Source organism: Pan paniscus, chromosome 3, assembly GCF_029289425.2.
Source record: "Pan paniscus chromosome 3, NHGRI_mPanPan1-v2.0_pri, whole genome shotgun sequence".
Classification (NCBI taxonomy): Eukaryota; Metazoa; Chordata; class Mammalia; order Primates; family Hominidae; genus Pan; species Pan paniscus.
Genome location: NC_073252.2, coordinates 17,544,541 through 17,553,112, shown reverse-complemented (window position 1 = coordinate 17,553,112; position 8,572 = coordinate 17,544,541).

Genomic DNA, 8,572 nt, shown 5'->3' with positions numbered 1-8,572 from the left:
GGTGCATGCCCATAATCCCAGCTACTTTGGAGGCTGAGGCACCAGAATTGCTTGAACTTGAGAGGCAGAGGCTGCAGTGAGCCAAGATTGTGCCACTGCACTCCAGCCTGGGTGACTGAGTGAGACTCTGTCTCAAGAAAACAAACAAATAATAAATGCCAACTAATAAATGGAGGAGTTAGAAAAATCACCATTTTGCAGCTGTGATAGTTATAATTGGCTCAGGTAAGTCTCATCTATGGGTAATAAAACTAGAGACTAAAAGTTTAATGAAGAGCAAGTTATTTACGTAATCTCAAAGTATCTTCCCTCATTGTCTATAGTAACCAAATATATTTTGACTAGAAGTCACTTTAAAGCTGAAATACGCTGGCTAAAAATAAAGATTTCAGGCCTGCCAGGCTGGACTCATCAAATCAGAATGTCTGAGATTGGATCCCAAGAATCAGCTTTTTAATAAATGTCCCAAGATGATTCTTAAGCATGTTAAAATGTGGTAACTACTGACTTCATGCCTCCAGTCTTTGAGCTGATGAGAACTCCACTTTTGTCATTTTACCATGACCCAAGGTGGGACAGGGTGGGTGCTGACATGTATCAGAATCACCAATTTCATTTCCTCTTGATTCTGATTTAGATCTGATTATTTTAGACCAGGGATTAATTGGGGACCTTGTGCTTTCCACAAAGCATCTTTTTTTTGGTCAAACCAGGAACAAAGATTTCAAGATACTAAACATACAGTGTTCTACTTGTTATCCATGTGGTTTTAATTAAGTTTTAACTAATTCCCTTTATCTTGTTATAGTTATTAATGATTCTCCACGTCCTGTCACATTGATATGTAAAAACAGCTCCGTGGCCTGTATGGCCAAGGAACAAAGCCATTATGACCTGTCGTGTTAAAGTGGGGAAACTGATCAACTTGCAATTTGTTACCTTCTTTGATAAATTTATGCTAAAGTTGAGCAAAAGTGCAAAGGAGACAAGCGTCACAGCCTATCACCCCTGCTGCAAATGCAGTGTATAGAAAGAAGTATTGCAGATTGTTAAAATTTACATATATCACTAGAGGGATGGAAAACAAGGTGGTTCATTTCAGGGAAGCTATTGGTAGCAATTGAATCAATGTATTCCAACTCAAACTTTCAGAATGCTACAGTCTTTATAATGGCCATATGTTCTCTAATGTCAAATTGGCACATGTCATGGACAATGATTTTTTTTTAAATAAAGGTTTTGTAAAGGTGAACAAATTAAGTCACATTTATCTTCTTGCTATTGGAAGAAAAAAAAGAAATAGGAATTCACCTTGGACAATCTGGGAATAGATAGAATCACTGCAGGTGGGAATCATACTTTGGGTAAAGCAAGACAAGTTAGGTTGGAAGGGACAGCATGTGTTCTCACTGCTGCTAGAAACAAATGCTGACTATTCCGGATGTGTTTAATGCAAGCATGTTCAAAGCCTCTTGCTGTGTAAACTCTCAAGTTATCTTACAGGACAGGACCACTAAGCCTCATTAAATGTTTCTGCTGATAAGTAAGTAAAGTGATCAACATGTCCAGTTTAAGAGATCTTTAATTTTTAAAATAAAATTTTTGTTAATCTTTATATATAGCTATCATTTAATGAGCACCTGCTGTAAGTCATGCGCTATGCTGAGACCTATTCTCCACACTAATTTAATTCAAAGAATAAAACTGGAAGATGATAAGTATTATTACTGTCCCTGTATATGATGAAGGTACTGAGCTAACTGAGGTTAGGTACTTGCTCAGCTTCTCAGTGGTAGAGCCAGGATTTGAACCCAGGTCTCTGGCTTCCAAATCTATAGTGTCTGGCTCACTCTAGTGCTCTTACAAGAGAGAAAAGTCCAGCCATGCTGTCATCCTATTACTCTCTAGCCACTTTGTCCTTTCACTCTGTGAGCAGGGCCTTATGGGGAGACTTTACTCTCTGGCCCCTGGACTAGGTCAGCCACAACTCCTCCCTGTTATGTTTCTATGGTTCCTTTATTTCCTTTACCATAACAAACAATAAAACTTCATTAGTACTCACATTTAATGTTTCTATTCTCCACTAGACTGTAAGCTTCATGAGGGCAGGAGCTATGTCTCTGTTGTTCACAGCTATATCTAGTATTTCTCATGGCACACAGTAGGTGCCCAGTGAATACTGAATATACAAGGAATGTGCCAAATCATCACTGAGTTGCTGTTGTGGTGAAAAGTCTTTTCTTCAGCCCTGATGGCTCTCCCTCATCACACCTTTCATTACATCTCCTTCTCTCCTCCTACCTTTTTGTCCCATGAGAACATGTAGCAAGCTATAGAGCAAAGGCTCAGATGCAGGCCTTATTTCCGTGTTCGCATTCTTTCCTCTACCCTATGCTGTGTTTAAAAGGAGGTTTCTGGCTGTGGCTCATATCAAATCATCTGATGATTTCCCTTTTGCTTCTTATTTTCTGTCCCTAACACTAATTTTTAACTGGCTGCAGCATCATGGCAAGAAAGTGCCACCCTTGAGTGTCCTGCCTACTCAGCCAAAAGCAGCAGCTGTTCCAATAAGCAATTTGTTATTCAGCACCTGAGATTGGCTTCCTCCTTCCAGCAAGACTGCAAGCTCAACAGAATGTAGGAAAGCATGAAAAAGTTTCTAGCTTGTTTCCCTTAATGCACCAAGGAAAGCAGTACAGGTTGAGGAAGGACATTTGCACTCTGGGCAAGGAGAACGGGTCCCTACATGTACAATTTCAGCTGGATTTTTCTTGGTGGAGTTCTGGGAATTAAGAATGGTTTGTTTATTAAAGACTATAAAGAAAAGACTAACAGATGATTTTGTTATTATCCTATTGTCTGCCCCAAGTGGTGTGCCGGTAAATGTGGCTTTCCCCCTAAAAAGCCCTGATTGGCAGTGTTTGCCAATTTCTATGGTGTAAATACTTCCATCGTGACTGATTTCAAGTGAGCAACATGATGTCACTGAATACATTGTAGAGAGGTAATGCATATGACTGACTCTCATAAATTAGTGTAAGCAGATCCAGCACACTGCCGTCTGTTTGGATCCCATTACCTCCTACAGGGTAATAGCGTGGCTGAGTTGGGGCCCGAGTTAGGCCTGATATTTCTCATGGGACACCATGGTAGGTGGTAAGAAGCAAGGGGCCAAGCCAGTGCATATCAAGCTGACAAGGCACCTGCGCTAGAGAGGATATAAACAAATATCCCGTCGTCCAGTGGGCTAGAGGTGGAGGTGTAGGGGGATTAAAGTGCTGACCTCAAACATGAAAGTTTATCACCAGAGGCAGACAGATTTATAGTGGAAACATTAGTGGTCCCACTGACTATCTGGGACCTTGGATATGTGACTGAAACTCTCCATGCTTCAGTTGCTTTCGCTATACAATGAGATAATGATAGTTCTGTCATTGAACTGAACTGGATCCATTTGCCTGTGCATCAGGAAGCCAAACACCAAAGGACCAGGCTTTTTTTTTTTTTTTTTTTTTTTTAGCAAGAAAGGTTTATTGCAAGTCTACTGGCAAGGAGACAGGAGGAAATGCTCGAATCTATCTCCTTGAGTTGGGGGTTGGGTCAGATTTTATAAGCATAGGGTAATGAGGCATGATCTAATTGGATTTTATGACAAGGTGATGTTGGGAGGCATGATCTGACTGGATTCTGCCGTGGGGCAATGCCAGGGCTCAGACTCACTGGATTCTGGATCCTGCCATGTGGTGTCCACTTCTTGATTCATTCCCCTCCTTCTTGGTCCAAGCATTTAGGTTCCTCTGTGGTTGCGTGCTTGGTTCATCTGGGTACGTTCAGGCTGTATGACCTGAGGGTCCATAGCAACTGAAAAACAACTTACAACTTTATTACATAAAAGTTGAAGCAGATTGGTCTGGTGTGGCTACAGTTCTTGCCTTAAAGAGTTTTTGTGATGCTGGATTATTATAATATATGTAAAGTGCTCAGCATGGTGCCTGGCACAGAACAAGTACTCAATGTATAGTAGCTATTCAAATAAGGCTAGAATGCATAAGAATGGGGTGGGACTTCCCGAGAAATTGTCTCAAACATTAGGAGGTGTTCACAGCTTATCTCCTTGGGCTGGCAGTAGGTTTGTTGGGGGTTCACTGTCCCAACGGGTCAGGACTGTGGGGGAGTGGTCAGTGTAGCTGTTGGTGAGAAAAAAAACATCAAAACAGTTTTTGATAATTGGCAGTATTTGTTTTTTTGGTTTTGTCTTCAAAACGGGTTTAAAAAATCTCATTCTTCCCTTTGTGGCAGGTTGCGCAAAACAGTCTTTAAAATGGATTTGCAGTGGCTCATGAACAATGAACAAGTACATTTTCATGTTGAAATTCTGTTAAAGGAGAGATTAGAAACCATATTTATAGCGAGGAAGAAGAGATGAGAAAATTACTAGAACATAAAATTTAGCTCTGAGCTTTTCGGTGGCTTAAGGAGGAAATATATATATATCTATGTGTATAATATGCTATGTAGCTTTCATGAAGAATGCCTGTTTTTCAAGCAAGACCATTTCTTCTGTTTTTTTTTTGTTTGTTTGTTTTTTAAATTTATTTGTTTTTTTGTTAAATTCCAGTAGGTTCTGTCAGTCATAGGGAGCCTGAAGTACCCATCACCATCCGTCTTTCTGGTTTTTTGGAGTCTAAATTTGAGAAAGGCAACCACTCAGGATTTATTGCACCATTTCTAAGAAGTACATTGTGTCCTTCTACTGGGCCTCCATTCTTATTCCTTCTCCCAATCCTTTCTTGAAACAACAGTAAAAGTGATCTTAAACATATAAATTGGACGTCAATTTGCTGCTTAAACTCTGGAATGCCCTCAGAATCAATCCAGACCTTTCACTGTGATCACATTGCCTTGTGCAATCTGCCTCTGATGTCATGTCTCATGCTCTGCCCTGCTCTGGACCTTGTAGTTTCATGGCTTCCTCTTTCCTGCCTCAGGGCCTTTGCACATATCTTCCCTTGGCCTGGAACAATCTTCCCCTCTCCACAGAGATGGTGCCTGTCTCACTACTGTTTGCCGCCTCAGCCTTCCCAGGTGGCAGTTTCAAAAGTAGATTTCATCTCTGCTTGTCTCTTTCTCAGCTTCTTTTTTGCCTTTATGGCTGGCATTTGAACAAGCTATATTTGGTAAGATAAGATAAGGAAATAACTCTATTTTTCACCCACCGCAGCTTCAAACCTGTTTGGGAAGGATTTGCCAAAAATAATATTGCAAGCAAATCCCATGGCTTTTATGATAATTATTGAGTATTAAAATCATCTTGTTTTTTAGATATTAAATAGTTTTAATCCAACTTAATGCCATAATTTCAGTTCCTCATTCAGTTTGTTTTCCTGCCTTGTAGACTCAAGCTGGACTTAGGTCCTATTGACAACAGTCGCAAGTGTATTGTGGTTCCATCTTTCATTTTTTTTCACCTTCTTCACTTCTTTCCTCCCCTGCTTCCCCGCTGGACTCCTCCTGGCATTTTCAGAGTCAGGCTGAAAGAGGAGGGATGAGGGAGAAATGAGAGGTTAATGGGCAAGAAGATCTTTTCCAGGTAGCTGGTGCTGTTTGCAGTTCACTCGTGACTGTCAGATGTCCTCTGTCAAGGTGGATTCACAATTGCTGGCTCTTCTTTGGGAAGAAGACCCCACACAGGAGGCCTCCATCCTGCCCACCCAGCCTCAATGGGGGGACTCTCTGACTCGCTTCCATGAATCTTGGCCCTGCAGTTCCATCTCAGGCACTGTACCTCACAACCTCTCTGTCTGTGAGGGTGGCCTCACTCTCCTGGGCAGCTCTTTCAAGACAATTCAGGCCAGGCAGCTTTGCACAGCATCCACTCTGCTCACTGGAAACATTTGGTATTTTGCTGTGTACTCCTGGGGGAACTGGCCACTCCCAAGGCAGCCCTGTCCCTTGGCTCCCTTCACTGGCTGCTGCAGCCAGCCTCTGGCATGTGGACTCTTTCTCTGGTCTCTGTGCACTGGGAGACTGAAAAACTCCCTCAAAAGTCACCCTCCGTTCTGGTCCCCTGGCAGCACCAGGGAGAGAACCCCCCTCACCCCTTGCCTGAGATTCTCTCTTCCTTCATCTCTGGGCTTCCTTCATACATACAGATTAGGGTATTGGAGGTGGGCTGTGGGTCACAGGACTTCCTGGATGGGTGGTCTACACCTTTCCATCTTTAGTTACAGTTTGCTGGAGGAGGAATGAGAGGGTTTTATTTATCACCTATTGTTCTCAGCTTTGGGCTTCAGCCAAAATTCTAAGACAACACCAGAAATTCCATTTAAGATCTTATTCTATGTGACAATTTGTTATTTTTTCTCAGGAGCTCAGCTGAGCTGGAGAGAGGGCTGAGCTATCAGGTGTAGGAGTAGCTGATGAAGCATCAGGGGGGTTGACATGGAAGTACCAGCGCAGCCTTTATTCACTAACTGCCATGGTACAAGCAAGGGGCTAAACCCACGCAGTAAGATTTCCCCTGCTGCCCATGGCACAGTGCACAGGCTGAGGTCAGGTGGGTCAGAGCAGGTGTTGGGTAGAGGGAGCAGTTTATGGACTCTGGGGTTGGGGAGGATCAGGGCTGAGAGCCAGGAGTGGAAAAGTACTGAGTACTGAGTCAGAGTGGGAAAAATGGTCTTCCAGGATTTTCCGTTCTTTTCACCATAAGTAGGACTTGGCAGAGATGTCTGCGGAGGACCTCTGCCCAAGGCCTTGGACAAAGAAACCCAGGAATGAAGGCTCTGGGGCTAGGGTTACAAATATGTGAAGAGCAGGACCAGCTAGAGGGGCCTGAGTCCTTTCCAATTCCCTTCAGAGCCTGCCATGCAGTGGCTGTGAGCCAAGTCTGCTGTGGGAAGGGCAGATGTTGCCCATGGAGCCAGCCAGGTGAAGCCTTTGTACTTGCCTATGGTCAGGCCTGAAAAATCACACATAGGTTTTTTAAACCAGGAGCTGGACTCTTCATTTTATTTATGTATTTATTGTTTCTTTTTTTCTCGAATGAAATCCTTATGAAGATAAGGACCTTCTCATTGGTCCCCTGTTGATTTCCCTCATGCGAAGCACAGCGCTTGGCACATAGTAGGTATTTGATAAGGATGTGTCGAGTAAATGGAGGAATTCCAGGCCAGTGCGGTACAGAGGGAAGACCCTGTTGTGGCCTTCAAGGGGGTCCTTGACGGATAAGGCCTAAATGACAATATTTGACAGAACAGTACATGTTTAACCAGCATTTATTATTATTAGAGGAAAGAAAGATTGTTATGATCAAGGGGGCAGGAGAGGCTTCAGGGAGGGGCATGGTTTGAGGTAGTGGGTCTGTTATGGATGGGATCTGAAGAGGTGGAACTCAGAAAACACCATTTGGCTCGTAAACTTGACGTCAGGCTCACCCACACTTCCTAGAGCCATCTGTCTCGATATCTGCCACTTTCCCAGCGGAACACTTAGAGCATGCAAATATCTGCCCAAGTGCTCGCAGCTCCCCACCGGCGTCAAACCGGGAGGCAAAAGGAGAGGGTGGTATTTCGGGGACCCAAATCCTTCATCTCATTTAGTCCACTCCTTTTTTGGGTGTGGACATTTCATTCCCTTGTATTTTTTTTTTTCTCCTCCAAATCATTTTTACTCTCTTTCATCTTCTGTCACTACTTCCTGCTTCTACTGAATTTTAAGCTTCTGTTTATTGAATGGGGATGAGAGTATTTTCAGGTTTGTTTGAATGCACAAAGGAAGAAGGGGCTTTGTAAATGCATGGCAATCCTCGCTGTATTCTAGGAATCTTTGATCCTCAAAACTTGTGAGCCTTAATCCTCCCATCCTTGACCGTGGGGGACTAGTGCTCATTGTTTCTTAAGCACTTAGCCATTTGAAGACAAAAAGTAAAACCACAAAATCATAGAATCTCAGCTTAGAGAAGAACCTTCAAATTCCCCTGTAGGTAAAAGGCAATATTTTTCTTTTGGGTGGATGAATTTATAGGAACATTCCCTGGTAGGTCTTTTAGGTGAAGAAGACAAGCCCCTATCTTCCCCTTCCTTGCTCCACCCTGGGTGTACATTGGATGGCAAAGATGAGGTCAATAAGGGTCCAGAATGTACTTGTGCAGCAAAATAAGGTCAAAGTTTGAATATCTATGGCAGGCAAGACAAAAGGTTGTCAGAACCCAGGAGTCAAGGGTAGGAAGAGATGAAAGAACACAAGGAAATTTGCATGCTGCTAGACAAGAGGAGAAATAACAGAGCCAATCGGGCACTCTCTTTGGCAGGGAGTGGAGAATATATTTCTAGGGATTTGATATCTGATTTTTAGTTTGAAGCTGTTCTCTGCTTTATGCTCTAAATACCTTCTGCTGTCTGCAAAACTTTAGTAGAAATCTGCAGCACACGATTATCTTGTGTTGGTGGTACTCTGGGGAATAAATGCAGAGGGGTGCTGTGCATGGGGAAGTGACCAGGAGAGGGCATGAGCCTCAGGAGCCAGAGGGTCCACCGGGCAGCAGTGATGAAGCAGGCATTAGGGTGTACTGACT